At 33.4% G+C, this 17,991-nt stretch overlaps 1 protein-coding gene across 2 annotated transcripts in view; it reads right to left on the reverse strand.

The window, feature by feature from the left end:
- LOC150105871 (uncharacterized) overlaps positions 1–17,277 on the reverse strand; it is a 73,786-nt gene extending 56,509 nt beyond the window's left edge. The window contains exon 1 of one of the 2 annotated variants that reach the window (XM_090393638.1): positions 17,176–17,277. The gene's annotated coding sequence lies outside the window, so the exon portion shown is untranslated. Of the gene's footprint in view, positions 1–12,332; positions 12,490–17,175 lie in introns of those variants that run through there. The other variant, XM_090393637.1, reaches the window with a different exon arrangement.
- Between the last annotated feature and the right edge of the window lie 714 nt (positions 17,278–17,991).

Here is a 17,991-nt window from a genome sequence, read left to right on the forward strand (position 1 = left end):
AATAATTCAAATAGCAACAAAATCCTTTTTTTTTTTTATCCTAGAATATCAGTACTACGGTTTAGCATTGTGTTCAATGCTATAAAGTCTCATAGATCCCATAAAATCTAATTTCTTTAATACAACAATATATTTAAAAGTAAACTCACGCCAACAGGAGCCCCTTACAAACCATTGCGTCCATTTAAATAGGTGAAAAAATAAAACTAATTATATATTTTTCACTTTTACAAATTGTATGCAATTTATAAAGTGCGATACTTTGTGGGCTTTCCCCAAAAAATTTGCAATAGTAATTTTTTTTTTTTTTTTTTTGCTATAATTCGTTTCCTGCATTATTAAACAACTGTAATCAAGCTGATCAAATTATTCTGGTATGAAGAGATCTCAGAAATAAAATGATTATAAGAATAATCACATTCTTATATGTTAAAACGAGTTACTTTTATATAAAATATTTTTAATAATTTATAAAAATAAAATTTTTATTTAGTTAGAAAAAAAGTTTATTTTTTGGAAGAAAATACAAAATTTATTAGAACACTTATTTAAAATTTTTATCACTAAAATTTATATTAATTCCGATAGTAAATAAATTTATGCAAAAGTCTTTTTAGGACTTCCAGGGTAACAAATGGCAATGCTGTAACCAATGAAGTTTTAACTGAGGCTCGGCTATTGCCGTTACCCAGCCATGACTAGAGCTTTTTAGCTCAATAACACTCAATCCACACAGATTTACTTCATTCAGATGACGGGATAAAGAGTCAAGGACTCAGTCCATCGCCCAGTTCTTATAAGAACTATAAGAACTAAATTTATGCAAGGATTTATCTATGGAAGGATTTGCAAATCATCCCAATAAATTATCTCATCGAATAAAGCTGCTTTAAATTAAATTTGGAATATTCACTAAATGAAATAAATGGAAAGAATAAAAGAAATGGTTGCATCTAGAGAAACGAGATATCCTGCTCATTTATGTCAATCCAAAAAAGAATGGATTGGCACAAAACCCATTCGCACACACAAGAAACTATGTCAAAGAAACAAGCTTAAACGTTGAAGTAATCTTCAACGTTTAAGCTTGCTAACGACAGGATAAATGTCCAGATCAGCCTAAGAACGCTCATTACTGACGACGTTATTAATGAAGATGCCTTAATCAGAGAGAAATTAAACTCAGCGATCATCTTGACTATAGAAATGTTTCCGTATGATGGGTACCAAAAAAAAATCGAGGATCTTCACAAATTTTCTTTGAACAGATGTTTCTTCTCCTTGAATGGGTGTTCATGATCTCTTTGGACCACTGATGGAGCTGCTACGTGGCTAATCAATATGTAACAGATGGCAAGCTATTTGATGCCGATTTATTGAACATATATTTAAAATTGGACAACAACAAAAAAATAAATACGTAAATCTTTCATATTTATGAATATCTAGTCGTTTGTAATATATGAGATATTAATGCAATGGACTACATTAGAAGCTTACTAACTTAAGAATGGATGGACCCATTATTAAGGCAAAAATGTTTTTGTATTAACTGCCCATCGAGATGGCATTATTCTCCGACCAATCAAGTAAGGATATGTATTCCGGTAATATCTATATTAAAAAAAAATAAAAAAAAATGTAATTATTTTATTCTTAATTTTTGACTTAGAAATTAATGATTTTTTATTTATTTATTTTTTTGTACGATTGTTTGCTACTTGAAATAAAAGGTGCAATCTTTGTCATTATTATTATTATTTTGTTGTTGATTTTTACTTTAAGTAAAAAGATCATTTAGGGATTTGCTTTTTTATGGGCAGTGTAATTTGGTAAAATTTTTAATTTGTTCCGGAAGAATACTCAGTTAGCACAGAATCGCGAGAGTTAAAAAATAGACGATTAATACAGAAAACGAATTCAGAGATGAATTCAAATTTCGAGCTGATAAATTCAGGTATCTCACTGATGACAGAAGTCGTATGAATGACCATCAGTATCCTAAACAATAAAAGTTCTTGTAAAGTGAATGACCATTATTCTAAAATCTGGTTGTGTTTCCTATATAACAACTGGTCGTATCATTAGGGATAATAATAAACAAAGACGTTTTTTCCAATATATAAACTCGAATATAGTTGTGGTAGTGGTGGAGGTGAGCAATAGATGGCGTTGATGGAGATGATTCGTAGTAGAGGTTCGGTGTAATAGTTGAGACAGTTGTAGGTGTCCTCCCGCGATGAGTCTTCGGACTCCTTGGAGCTGTCACGAATAATAATAACCCAATCTTGGAATTTTTTTTTTTAGAGAATATATACCAAATCACTAGATTGTTCTTAACTAGCGAACGATACAATAAATAACTGAAGACTCCATGCATTTAAGATGTCATCTCAGTATACCGAAGACTGGCTATTATTGATTACCATGTTTATTAGATGAGGTCGTAAGCATCATTTCTCTTAGGCAATGTCTTCGCTCTGACGAGTTTAATAATAATTGATGACGATCTAGTCATTAAGAAGGCCGCGCCTACACACACACACACACATTACATACAAACGCAAAGTTCCGTTATCTCCGAACAACCGTGATCGAATTGATGAAATATTTAACGAGACTCTATACACATCACTTAATATTCACCTGCGACTACAAATCTAAAGTTCCGTAGTAAATCGAAGGAGAGAATTAGGTCAGAGTTGATATAATTGAAAATAAACAATACTATACAAGCTACAGTATTTATCATAAAAAAAAAAAACACACTTTTTGTTACCCTAGAACCAGAAGAATAACAGAATAAGATGACGTCATAATATACATAATTATCCAATGAAAAATGATTTCGTAGTTGTATATTATTTTCCAAGTCTATTGCATGAAGCAGATGATATTTAGCTACACACAGGTTGCCATGGTATCATGTTGTTGTTGTTGACGCGTGCCCAGATATTACGGTTTGGTCATATTAACTGATCTAATTGCGAGAGGGAAGATACAATCGATAACCTGCACGCACCTTAATCTATTAATACCCGTCTCAGACATATTTACTTGGTCGTGATGGAAAAAAAAAACAACAAAAAATGATGGGGTTGTGAACAGACACTGATACACTTTATTTTATTTTAATACCAAATCCCACATTAATATTTTGTTTATAATTAATTAGTCTTTCTTGTTGATTTTCACATATAAAAAAAAAACATTGTGCCTGGTTTGAGATTACGCACTGTTACTTTGCAAGAAAACATTTTGTCATATCATAATTGTATAATGTATAGCAAAGAATCAAAGAAAGAAAAAAAAAAGCCAAATGAACTAAGTCGGAATGTACACTCAGGTTGCTATGGCAATTATTCTACATCTAATCCTTGAATTATAGAACTGAATAATAGGAATGTCACTTTTCTCGTCTGCTATTTTTAAAACACTGTATAAATAATTATAAGTTTTTCATATAAAAACGCGGCTAGTGTTTGTTAACTTATTTCAAAAAATCTATCCTTAAGGAAAGGTTTTTTATTATTATTATTTTTTATTTATTTTTAACCACATAATGACTAGTTATTGTACACTTAAGTGTATGAATTCACCCAACTGTGAGCAATTCACCCAAATCGACCAAGGGGAGGAAAAAAAAAAAAAAACTCGACTGTTGGGGCAGTGTTTACCGATTTTGCAGCCGTCCCAGAAATCAATTGAGCTGTCTGTTGTCAACTTATTTACGCTGTACGTCGGAACAATGCACATTTCAAAGTGATCGAATGCAGGTGGCGCCGACCACAGTGACTCCCCCCCCCCCCCCGGACAATGCAAAGAATAAAGAAATGGGGATTTGACCTCGTGTATTGAGGACATGATTTTCGCATGAGTACCTCGATATCGATTTATTTATTTATTTATTTTTTTTGCGTGGGTTCTCTCAGCTTAGAATTCGACACATAAAAAGACTAAAATGACAAGGCACAAAAAATTCTGAACTAGAATTCTTGCCCATGGAAAATAATATGGTTATAGTAGTTGTTTATCATTACAAGACGTAAAAGATCAGAACGCCATCGATATATCTACTATAACGTGCGTTTTTAGGCCTTTGTTTTAATAAACAATTGAGTTTCTCTGGGAAATGGAAAAAAAAAAAATCCATTTCAGTAACTCACCTTCGCTTGAAAAGTCTATTAAATGTTCCTCGCGTTCCAGAAGCGAGTAACATTTATAAGAATCCGATCTTTACAGTAAATAAAAAAAGATAAGGTACATTAGAAGATTAATATGGAGGTAGGTTAAACCACTGTTGGATCTTGGCCGAAAATATGAAAACAGGATAAACTAAGTACAACTATTCATACTATCATAAATCTCGATACACTAAGAGTTAGCACTTTTTAGAATGTTCTGATATGTCATTTAGTTTGTGTATAAAAATATATAATTTTAAATTATTTTACTTATTATTATTAAATTAATATTATTAATTTTTACTGTATATATATATACAGTAAATTAATATATAAGTAAATTAATATATATATATATACAGTAAATTAATATATATATATATATATATATATATATATATATATATATATATATACAGTAAATTAATATATAAGTAAATTAATATATATATATATATATATATATATATATATATATATATACAGTAAATTAATATATAAGTAAATTAATATATATATATATATATATATATATATATATATATATATATATATATATATATATATATACAGTAAATTAATATATAAGTAAATTAATATATATATATATATATATATATATATATACAGGGTGTTCGGGATAAATTTGACAGTTTCGTAAGGAAAAAGAAAATCTTCTTTGTATCTATTAAATTTAATGAATTGACAAAAAAACATTACAGGCAGAATTAATTACAATACTATCAACAAGATTTACTCAAAATAACCACCATTAGCATCGATCACAGCTTCAATTCTGCTTCGGAACCTCGAACAAGCTGATGCTACAGTCTCCCTGGGAAGGGCCGCAAAAACTGTTTTAATTTTATCCATTAACTGGGCTTTTGTATTACTGGAAGTGCGATTGGTGTCTTTTTCAACTGCGCCCCATACAAAATAATCCATGGGGTTAAGGTCTGGGGAGTTTGGAGGCCAAACATTTGGACTGGTGAAGTCGTAGAAATTTTCAGACAACCATTTTTGACTTTTCCCAGAGGTGTGGCAAGGGGCCGAATCCTGCTGCCATACATACGGCCTACCATTGGCTACCCTTGTTATCCAGGGCTTGACTACAGTTAGCAACTCCACGAACAAAGCCCGAATTCCAATGCCAGGGTTCTTCAACACCTGTTCCTGCAGATTTGCGAGGAATTCTGCTGTACGAACGCAATCAGATCGTCTGCTAGGGATCTTTCTTCTTGCTACATCCTCGTAGTCACCATTGCAAGTCTCTAGTTCATGCCTGATTGTTTTTACTGTATTCAGGGAGCATTGGGCAGCAGTCGTAATATCCTTATTTTGATGGCGGGCACGAATCATCATGATACAAGTTATTCTCTTCCATGATTCAGGTGGGTTCCAGCTATCCATCCTTTCTGACATCTTGTATATGAATGAAGAAGGGTCCAAACTTTTAAATGAAGAGAAGTGTGTGTTAATACATGTAACTTACGGAAAAATATAATTAATTATAAATATGTCAAATTTATCCCGAACACCCTGTATATAACAAAAACGAACATATCTTTTCCTTTTATATTTTTATATGAAAAAAAAAAAAGAAAATGTATTATTTTAAGACTAGTCATGAATTTTAATGTCCAAATATAGAAAAGTTGTTCAACTCTAATATATCTTGTGATGTTTTATTATTATTATTATTATTATTATTATTTTGAAATTTGATCTTTCTGGTTTTTATTAGATGGTATGTAACACGAATATCAAACCTAGACGAATGTTTCGGTCTTAAGATAACATCAAAATGGTACACAATGCAGTATTCTTGTTACCTTGACTACACAGTTTGAGGTGTCAATTTCTGCAGTATCACCATGGTAACAGTACAAGAAAAGTTCGTTTAACAGGAATATGTTTTTTGTCCATCTTTTTAGTCCTTTTTCATATACCTGGTTTATTTCCAGAATATTTTTTCTTGCCAAGAGAATATTTCTCACATGCTGACTACAACATCGATTTCATAAATTATGAAAACCTTTCTTTAGGAAACGCAGACATGGCATCATAATTCAGGTGACAAGTGAATTACGTTGTGCACGCCATGCTCGAGATATATGACAACCACGAGACACATAAAAAGGCAGTGTAATAGTGTCATGTTTATTTTCACGCACAGGAGGAGCCTGGTGAAAAGGAAACAGACTGGACAAGTCAGGAAAATAAACATTATTATTCATCAGTTTTTCATAAAATGCTCTTAACATGTGCAGTTGAAATACAAACTTAAGATGCATGAAACAAATAGCCTAGATGAATAAGTGAGGTGGGGGGGGGGTGAAAGAAAGACTTCCAAGGGATTTTAGCTGATCTCACTTATTATTAAAAGCTCAACTCAAAAAACTGAATTATTAAAACTCAGTGTCCTGTTCTGTTCAAGACGTTACTCTTTTTATTTCTCAGTATTGCTGCTAACCCTATTCAAATCTGAAATCTTATTTAGGAAATCCAACCTAAGAACACTGTTCGCGCATTTCTGCTGGTGCATTCCAAATGTCTCTAAATGTCCTTGATGCTTTCAATGGAGCAGTTCTACTAATCGATGGTCTCCCTCTCTTACAGACTGTTTTCCTATATTTTTTCTTCACATACTTCCATAGGTGTGGTTCCATTGAACTGACATCAGTCATTCCTTCGCTTTCCTGTAGGCTTACAAAAACACGAGAATCAACTGTTCAATACCTATTTATAGACTGACAGTAAACCCAATGAACTTCTCTCTCTTTCCTTCTGTCTGTTCTGGCACGGCATTCTTCATGAGGTATTCGCAAAAGACTACCATCTCCAGCTATAGGTTCCCTTTATCTTTTCATCTGCTGTTCGCATTATGGCACTAGTGTGCTATAAGTCTTGTGGCTTCTGATGTAGAAATAATAATCCTGTAATGCCTTTTTTTATTTCCAAAGGAAAGTTAGTGGAATTCTTTTAGTCCTGAATAACTTTTGATAATTGGCATGAATCCGATCTCCTGGTCATCACTGATAGTTGAGTTCATTATTGTCAGTGATTTTGAAGACTTCGTAGCGAGTACCGCAAACAGCTGCTGCCATCTTATGATCCTAAATGGCAATATTATCTGGAAATAGTGCGAGTTCTAGATCTATTTTACCAAGTTTCAGGAAGAAAAACTACTTGCATCAGTGAAAGACCATACGATTTTTTTAAATTATTATTTTTTTTTTTATGAGAAAACAGGCATTGCTCTAGGAATAATTTTGGATTTTTTCCCTAATTCGGTGTTTAAAAACTAAGAACTCATTTTATTTTCTTTTGAAATTTGTGACTTTATGGGATATATAAACACCCATATTATCAGAACATGTATAATTTTCGTAAAGGATAGACTGCAGTTGGAGAAACTAGCGAATAGTGCGATGAGTGTTTTACCAGTGTAGTGTTGTCTTTTTTTCCCCCTTCTCCAAATGGATGACTTTCATCGGTATGTTTTGCCTAATTGTATGGGTTTTCAGATCAGTTTACAAAAGGAGAAAAAAGAGTTCTCCATTCGTTTCTACCACTTAGCTTTCTTTCTAAGTAAGTTGTTCCTTAAAAACGGTCAGTAAAAAGAGAAAAATATAAATAAAAAATGGGTAAACATAAAAGCTAAAAGCAAAGGAATATTTGTCTATTTTACAATTAAGAAAATTTTGTAACGAAACAAACAAAAAACAAATAAAAGCGATGAAATTTCTCCTTTCAACCGTTGAGTTAATTACACTTTACTTTCTTTATAAATGTGTGTATCTTATATTCATGTTTTAATGCGAAGAACAAGAATGCGACAAGCAGGCTTAATGTTTCTATTCTGAATAACATAATGCGCAAAATTTCACGCTTCGTTTTATTGCCAGAAAGAGTCATGAAGTGACTACTCCAGACGCAGTAATTATGATTAGCGAATTGAAAAATAAAATTGCGGAAGCCAAAACATCTCAGCGTTAACTCTCTCCCCGAGAAGGAATGTGTGCCATAAACGCTACTGACCTGAATTGAAATTTGCGACGAAAGATTACTATCAATTTCACAAAAATTAGCAGCGAAATAAAGCCACCAACTTATCTCTTGTGTGATGACTATGTTGGAGAGAATGGGCTATTAAGTGCCATTTAAAAAAAATACTAAAATAAAAGCTGAAAAAACAGCTCCTCTAATCGGCATTAAAACTGAACTTTTAAGGTCTTTCTTCAAGTAATGTCGTTGAAATTTCTAAGGTTAATTCTCAATACGAAAATCTAAAAGTATAAGGCTCTACAACGCTTACACGCTTACTACACAATCTATTAGCAAATGATCTGTTTCCTTTACAATTTTTTAAATACAGATGAAAATATATACAAAATATTATACATTCTGTTTATAATCACTTGGACCAAGTGGGATGAAATATCACGTGCAACAATAAAAATGGTTTGGTACATTTCTAAGACCAAGTTTTGTTCATTAGTTGTTTGAGAACGCCCACTATATTAATTTTTATTTCTCTTGAAAATAATAGTAAACATATTATATGTTTGCTAAAACTTCTAAAATATATTTTAAATATTACGATGTACTTTGTAAAAAGTGTAAAAATAGCATACACCTTAAAATGTTTTCTATCAAATTTATATAATTGAATTTTTAAAAGAAATTTTGTGAGATGCGGTGATTGATTCATTCAATCCAATACCCTTGGAGGGTAATGGATGGCAATGCTGTAGCCAATGAAGATCTAACTGAGGCTCGGCTATTGTTGTTACCCTCCTGCCATGATCCGAGCTTTAATTGCTCAATAACACCTTATCTCTACACTGTCCTCTACAGATAACGGGGAATATGAAAAGCATTCTTGCTTCGCCCCTTTAAGCCAGTCCTTATAAGGACTAAGAAATTTTGTACTGTGAATTCGCAAATGGGTTTTGTTTCGAGACAAGCCAGAAGTCCTTTTTAGGACTTCCAGGGTAACAAATGGCAATGCTGTAAATGAAGTTTTAATTGAGGCTGGGCTATTGCCGTTACCCAGCCATGACTAGAGCTTTTTAGCTCAATAATACTCCATCCACACAGATTTTCTTCACTCAGATGATGGGATAAAGAGTCAAGGACTCAGTCCATCGCCCAGTTCTTTTAAGAACTTTTGTACTGTAATATTTTATTCGCATTAAATGAAATTTTTATGTCTGTTTTGTTGTATTTTTCAGAAACAGGGAAATAAAATCCCCTTTCAAAGTGGCAATACCATATTAAAACTTCTTAAGAAAAATATATTTATGCTTATTGTACATTTATTTCTTTAAACCCCATCCCTTCATTGCTTTGCTAAAATAGACACTCATCTGACCTACATTAATTCGATTCTTCTTTTCAAAAAAAGATTTTGCTGTCCAAGACTAGGCTTTTGCACAACATTCATATCTTAATTGAATTTTTATAAAAATAGAATATTTTAACAACATTGATTATATAATATAAAATTAAGTATATTGCATTATTTTGTTTAACACATAGCTTTTACGAATGGTTACATTACGTCATGTGATTTTAAGCGACACTGATACTGAGGCAGAATCGGTGTCGTCATGGCAACACGAAAGTATGAACGTAACTACCATTTCCGTCAAGGAAGTAAAAGAAAACTGTTGTTATAGAGATAAGAAACTGATTAGTAATTATTATCCTGTAATAATAAAAATATTAATAAATAAAATAAATTCTTAAATATCACAAAAACGGGAGAGATCATTTTTGAAAAACTAAAGGAAAAATTTTGTTACGCAACATCTGCTTCTCTATTGTCCCACATCATCACAAACAACTGCTTCCTTTTCTCCTTATTATATATTGCTTAATATTATTGTTGAGTTAAAATTATACATATAAAGTTTTCCTTATTTGCAGATCTCACTAGGCTAGCACGTTTTGCGTGCAGCGACCTCATTGTTAAAGCAATGCATTAGTGAAATGTGAGCGTGGCAATTTAGTGGAAGTGGGCGAAATCTCACTTTTCCTAATAACCTGTCACCATTCATCGAAACGTGAAACACAAAGTTAGGGGTGGGTTGGTTCTTTTGCACACTCCATTAACTTATCAGGGACGGGTTTTGATAAAAGCAAATAAAGGGAACTTTCTCCCCCTTTTGTTAAGTGATTTCGTCGAAACGAATTGTTTGCATTAGGACGTGGCTTGGTAAGACTTGTAGAGTGACGTCATCGCTGTGAAAGCGACATCTAAAATATGTTTTTATTATATAAAAATGATATTCAATAATAAATACTTTTCATAGTTATTTAAACGGTTTGAAGTGTAAAATTGGGATTTTTTTTTTTAATATCACATATAAATAAATGAATTTCAGAAAAAGATGTTCCCATAGTCTGAGTTCATTTAAATTGCTTTGCGCAAGATATTAAATTCGAGATCGTCTTATTTTTAGAGACCGTTTCACTTTTACATTCAAATAGAAGTTTGCACCATATCGATGATACATAGCAATACCCTAAATAGTTATTATAAATATATTTAACTTTAAAAATTATTAGGTGTATTGAATAAGTTAATAAAATTATTATAAATATTTCATTATGACCTAATTTTTCATAGAATCATCCACTAGAATTATTCTTACGCTATAATTTTATATGTAAAAATGAATAAAATGAAAAAATAAAGGAGATAAAAAAATAAGCTGCAAGTAAATACATTCATTGAGTAGTGAATCGCGTGTATACACATTGTTTCTCAGACTGGTGATGACACACCAATACACAACACAGTTATTCGGTCTGGAAGTGTGGCTGTAGACTATTTTCCTTCCGTATACTCCGGTACATCACATATTTAATCTTACGTAAGTTCATGGTAGGATTTTACGCCATCGTCATCTCAGATAGATTTATGTTTCCTTCTTTAATCACAGATGGAAGGTCGATAATAACTTGAATTAAAATTAATTATTTATTATTCATAGAAGACCGTGAGCTTTTTCTTTTATATTTTCATAAAAAAATGTCAATTTCACAACTTGCAAACGAATATTTTAAAACCGAATTCTAATGCAAAATTTTTGGTCGATTTCCTACAATTCCTCTGAAAATGCAAAATTACTTTCCAGTTTAGACGAAATCAATTAATAGAAGAATACAGGACTGTACATTCTATTCTTGATATCGGAATTCAAAAATAGGATGAAAGGGGGGGGGGGGAATATTAGCTGCGGATGTTTTAACAATGAAGTTTCTTGTTTCGTCTCAGAAATGTGGAGCCTAAAAAAATTAATATAAAGGAAGAATTTATTGACAATATGCTAGGGAAAGACAGTCTGTCTGGTGAATAAGAGAAATATACTGTTGCAAAGGAAGATGTCAAATTACGTATACCTTTAATCAAAATAATGGCGTACACAACAGTATAGGAAAACCAAGATTAAGAAATACTTTTTTTTTTTTTTTGTTATGATTCTTTAGGGTCACTTTCATATATTTTATAGGATTCAGTTGTTTACATTATTCACTTAATTGTGATTCACTTCCCATTACATTTTTTTCCCAAAAAATACTTCGTTAAGATGTACATTTTCTATATTAGCATTATTTCTAAAAGAAACGAAATGTACATTTCTGCACGTGCAGAGAATTACATAAAATAAATAAAATATATTGTAATGTAATGATAAGACTTGTAGAGTGACGTCATTTGTACTTGAAAAGGGGTCACAAAAATCGTACGGAATTTTTACTCAATATTAAGCATCTATTATGAAAAAAATAATAATATCGGTGTCATTCTGTGGAGTTAATACATTTTCAAGAAAGGGCTTTCAATACAAACTGTTTAATAGAATAGAATAGAGAGAAAATGATAAATAAATCACTGGTTGTCGGGATTTAAAAATTCTATGCTGATCCACGTTTATGATTACACTGTGAATGTAAAGAGATGAAGGAAACCATACAAAATCAGCAAAAAGAAATGTACGTCACCTAGTTAACACCTGTCAGTTATCTGCGAACGTATGACACTTTGCAGTGACGTACAACATGCCGTTAACGTGACAGTTATAGAAGCAACAAGCGCTCGCTATGTTTCGCCTTAACTGACAAACAACATCTTACCTCTTTCCTTCAGGTATCTGTGAAAGAATGAGAAGGTCAGTTATCTGTCGACTGGCATAAAATCTGTCAGGGTTGACTATTTTTTTACGTTAAAGTTAATATCCTGGAGAAGTCCGAAGTTTAACGGAAGCCAAAGCAACTCAGCACATAACGTAAGGCTTTTTTGTTTGTTGTTCCGCTAAGACGGCTTAAACCGTACACAAGACGACCGTCAGGCGGGTGGATAGAGTCACGTGACGCCGGTTGGACGGTCTCATTATGGGAGAGGGGAGGGATGACGACGAAACGCGGGCGGGTGTGCTTTCGGGAATTGATTGCGACCAGTCGCGTTTCGAACATTTGCTCACGTGATCTTACGGCGCGAGCTCCGAGAAAGACAGAAGGTGCCGACGGACTTGGGTTAGTACACAAAGCACGTGCCCATAGGCGGGAAGGAACACGACAGCTGTGGAAATGTCCGAGTGAAGTTCGAAAGCGTCGAGAAAAGGTCAACAGATGGGCGGTTAAGATATGGGAACTAATTTTGGCGACACACTTACCGTAGAACATCTGGGGGAATTGGAATTTCCAGAAAACTGACGAGAGGTATTTGGCAAAATGCCAATTGTACGCTACGCTACTGTTCTTGTGCAGTAACCGCTAATTTTGCACTTATTGATCCAATATATTCGTCATTTGAAATACAGCAACTCACGAATTAGTATGTGATTCGAATTCATATTTTCATTAAAATATTCATATTTCATCCATGGAATAATTTGAGATAATGCGACAGCAAAAGTTGAACGCATGCGCAGAGACATTCGCAACATTCATTTATGTTCCAGAATTGCACGCTTTAGATTCCGTACAAATATCACTGATCTGCATCGAATGAAATGTGGAATTCGAGGACCCTGACCTTGAGAATGAACGAAAATCACTTCCGGAACACATGTCTGCAGCTTTTAGAGCACTGCCGTTAGTAGTACTAAAAAAAGGATGCGGATTTTATTGTTTTTTTTTTGTTCTTTTTAGGTGTTATGTTTCCCCTAGAAGCTGAGGAAATTTATTCAGCTTATTTGGAGCCTTTTAAAGTCCATCAATAATATTAAAAAGGAATGCGCACCGTAAATGCCACCTTACAGCAATATAAGCAGTTCTGATTTTCAGCGAGCTAGTCCTGGATAACCAGTTGACGAAATTATCCATTACACTATTAAATTTTTAAATAGATTTTAAAATTTTAAATTAAAAAAATTAATTTTAAATTCTAATATTAAAGAGTGGTAAAATTATTTAAAAATTTTCTAGAAAAAAATTAAATAATCTAATAAAGAAAGACACCTTCGATTTTTTTTTTTTTTAACAGAACTTATCTAGATATTGGGTAACAATAAAATTTGTGTAATCTCTCCTCGTGTGGTGGCTGGGCTTATAATAGTGCCACTGCAGCCCATGCATGTCGCAAGAGGCGACTAAAATGAGACGCTGAGTTTCGCTCTCTTAGGTTTCTTTTCAAGGTTTTGCTCCCGGTGGGGGGGGGCTTAGATTTCGGGGGATTTGTCTGAGAGAGAATTTTGAGTCTCTGGTGGGGGTGTTCTCCGGCGTGGTCCGTGAGGGGCCTTGTCGGTGGATGCTTTTCCCTGGAATATGAGCGGTTTTGCTGAATGGTGGCGGGGGTGGGGGCTGTCACTGAGTGAAACCAACGCTGAGATGGACGATCTTTCGGCCACTATGGAGTGGTCTAAGGATCGTCTTAATTTTTAGAGAGGGCTTTACTTACAGCAATATAAGCAGTTCTTACACGTGGTGGCCGGGATAAGAATAGCGCCACTACAGCCCATGCATGTCGTAATAGGCGACTAAAATGGGACGGAGAGCTTCGCTTTTCTTAGGTTTCTTCCGGAATTTTGCTCCCGGTGAGGGGGGGGGGGATCAGATTTCGGGGTTTTGTCCTGAGAGAGCATTTTGAGTCTCTGCGGAGGGTGCTCTCTGGCGTGGCCCTTGAGGAGTTCTGTGTCGGTGGATGGTTTTCCCTGGAATATGAACGGTTCTGCTCAGTGGTGGGGGAACGAGGAACTTGTCACTGTTGGATCCTACTTCGTCTTAATCTGTACCTTGGATCCGACATGTTATTTACTACGATGTTCTTAACCTAAAATGGTTGCTAGTTGGTTTCGAATTTAAATATAGAAAAAATTTACACTTAAAGACTGCGCCACTCTATATCTGAATTAGTTCAAGAATTGAAGAAAAATCAACCCTCAACTATTTCTCCTTAATATATATACTGGCCGAGTATATTTGACTTACTTAATTTACCCGCTTTGGTTCGAATATTTTATGAATGGTGCAGTAAAAGAGATTCAGGCAAATACAATAGTTAGATTAACAAATGAAACATTTAATATAGGTCATATAACACATACATAAATTTTACTTCTAATTTCTATATACTAGAAACAAGTCAAGCATTAAGTTTAGATGATCTCAATAGCACAATCTTCCAAGTCTTCACATGGACTTTCTCAGCTTCTGGGTTACAAAGTTTCTACACTTAAATTAATATAATGGAACATCCAATCTAGTCAGTTTTCACACAATTCTCAGTCATGCTATAAGTTCAAAATATTACAAGCACTAATAGCTGAAAATATCTTTCAAACAATTCTTATCTCCAACTCTCAATCACGAAGGGTTTCCACAGTTAAAGTAGCGTTAAGCATAGCGTAATTAACACACAATTCTTCAAGCATAGAAATAATACACTATGATAAACCTTACCGGAAATAGTTCCTAATACATCAATTATGTTGTGAGCAAACCTTTGGAACTTATTTATCTTACTTAATAAAAACACATCTACAAGACTTATCCACGGTTATACTTAAAGCACTATCAAACGCACTTCAGAATTCTAGACTTCAATTACAGGGTACTTCAACTATCGTCGTTACCACTCATAAACTAATTAAACACCGTGAGGTTCTTTTTAGGGCAAATCGGAAATAAGCCACAATTCTAGAACAGCCGGGTTCATTCAGAATTCTTCCTTAAACATACAGCTTTTTATTTTATCCGATTGTAGTATTAATTTCCTTTTCATTATTACTGCTGATTATACTTTCAGCTAACTATAAAGCTCGTTTCGTCCTTGCTCACTTATAAAAGAAAAAATATCCACTCAACTCCTACCCTTAAGAACCTTTTATTTACTTCTACTTCTCTAGTTTATCTCTTTGCTACCTTTTAGTTCCAAAATTCCGTCCCGACTCCTTCTTGTTACCTCTTATATTTTTTTATTATTCTTTTTTCCACTCCTCGCTCTGTTCCACTCGCGCTCGTTTATTTCACGCCTTTCCATGACAACAAATAAACGTAAACATTTTCGCTAACGTTACATAAGGTTATACCACTACATTCAGTTATTACATGACGTTAAACTTTCACAAACAAGAATAAATAGAATATTTGCATTTCAATAAATGCGTAGTTAAATTACAAATACACGTTCTTATAATATTGACATAACAATAAATAAAATAGCTTAATAATATTTAATACAGAATCTTATTACTATTAACACATATCTTTGATTAAACAATTAAATATTTGACAAAATTAAGGTAGTTATATGAATATTAGGTTTTAAATAAGTTATATACATTAAATAATATTTACAAGTCTAGCCTTTGTGATGGAAGATCATGTTGGATTCTGAAGCAAATAATAATTACTCTAATCTCTACATAATCAGAATCCAACATCACTGAATGGAACCAATGCTGAGTTGGACGATCTATTGGCCATTATGGAGTGGTCTAGAGATAGTTCTAATTTTTAGACAAGGCTTTATTTACATATCAGCCCATGCATGTCGTACGAGCCCATTAAAATGGGTATCCAGGGAGGGTAATGGATGGCAATGCTGTTATTATTCTGCCATGATCAGAGCTTATAACTCCATAACATCCTATCCATACATTTTGTTCTACAGATAACGGGAATATAAAAGCATGCTTGCTTCACCCATCTAACAAAAAAAAAAAAAAAAAAAAAAAAGCGTAAAAATTTGAATATAACGTTATGTAATTTATAAGAGATAATTATGACATAATAAGTAAAATTAATTTACGTTTAAATAGAATATAAAAGCATGCTTGCTTCACCCATCTAACAAAAAAAAAGCGTAAAAATTTGAATATAACGTTATGTAATTTATAAGAGATAATTATGACATAATAAGCAAAATTAATTTACGTTTATTTTCAGAAATAATTCCACTCAATTAATTTATGCAGTAATCTAAGTCTAATGCTTAACAACTGATATAATTAATATAGCACCTGCTGAAGAATGAAATGCACATGATCAAATATATCGTCTTTTGCCATCTTGAATGTAGATCTGCAGCGCTGAAAACTGAAGCTAAAGAAGTAGCTGGTGTTAGATATAAATATCTTCTCGAACATTGTCCCGAGTGTTGTCACCTATTGCTCCCATATGAGAATTTATATTTTATCACTTTAAAACTAAAGTCAAATTTTACAAAATACAATCGAATTTACATCCTAAGGAAATTTCTAAAGCTTTGAAATAATGTATGATTATAATTTAAAATAGTTAAAATAAGGTTTAATTGTTTCCATAAAATGTATTTTTTTTTTTTTTGAACATAAGGAATTTAAATGTCATAGTTAAGCAACTTCCTAAAAATAAAAATTCTAGATAGTATAAATGATATTCTGCTCTATACTTCTGTAACTTGCGGTTTCCGGCTTATGTTGCTTTCAATTTGTAATCTTAAATATATTACAGCATTCACGATTTTGATCTTCACGCAGTGGCAAATTTAAGTTACCTTTTACAGTTCCAAACGTGTAGACAATCTCAAAACATCCATAACCACGTCATGATTCGATCCTGTAGCTTGTTAGTTGGGGAGCGGAAACGCAGCTGCCAACGAGGCCCACAAATTTACAGTGGAGATCGATGCAGTGCCATTTACAAAGGTTTTTATTTTACACGATAGCTATAGATTCCACAAATCATTGGTGAAGGATATAAACAAAACAAACAACAACAACGTTACTGGCTTGCTGGGTGAAGCATAAAATGCTTTTTATTTTCCCCTTTATCTGTGTCGAGAAGCTTGATGGGGGGAGGTTGTGAGTCTTATGCTCGCACTTTGTGAACTATGGAGTTAGCTCTGTTCTACTGAAAGCAGGATTGCCTTAGGTCTTTCATGTTTGTGATAGTCATGTTCACTATAACTGGAAGCTTGTCTGATTAGTGGGTTGGGATGAGAATGTGCCTTGCTAAAGAACTTTTCCGCATGGTCATGAAGGAGAGAACGGATGTCAGGGGTTCCAGTTTCTCTGTGGATCTGCGTGTTTCTGACGAACCATGGGGCGTCCAAGATCATCCGCAGGCATTTGTTTTGTATCCTCTGTAGTTTCCGGATGTTAGATTTGGATGTGTGACTCCATGTCGGGGATGCATATGTGATTACTGGTCGTATTACCATCTGATATAATAATGTTGCGTTTATCCAATTTGCTGTTGCGATTGATCAGGGCATAGAGTTGGGCTATGGTTCTGGATGTCTTTGTGCCTATGAGCTTGATATGGCTGTTGAAATTTAGCTTTTTGTCTAGCTGTACTCCCAGATATTTGG

This window comes from Typopeltis vanoorti, chromosome 6 (genome assembly GCF_054136105.1).
Source record: "Typopeltis vanoorti isolate ZY-2024b chromosome 6, IOZ_Tvanoo_1.0, whole genome shotgun sequence".
Classification (NCBI taxonomy): Eukaryota; Metazoa; Arthropoda; class Arachnida; order Uropygi; family Thelyphonidae; genus Typopeltis; species Typopeltis vanoorti.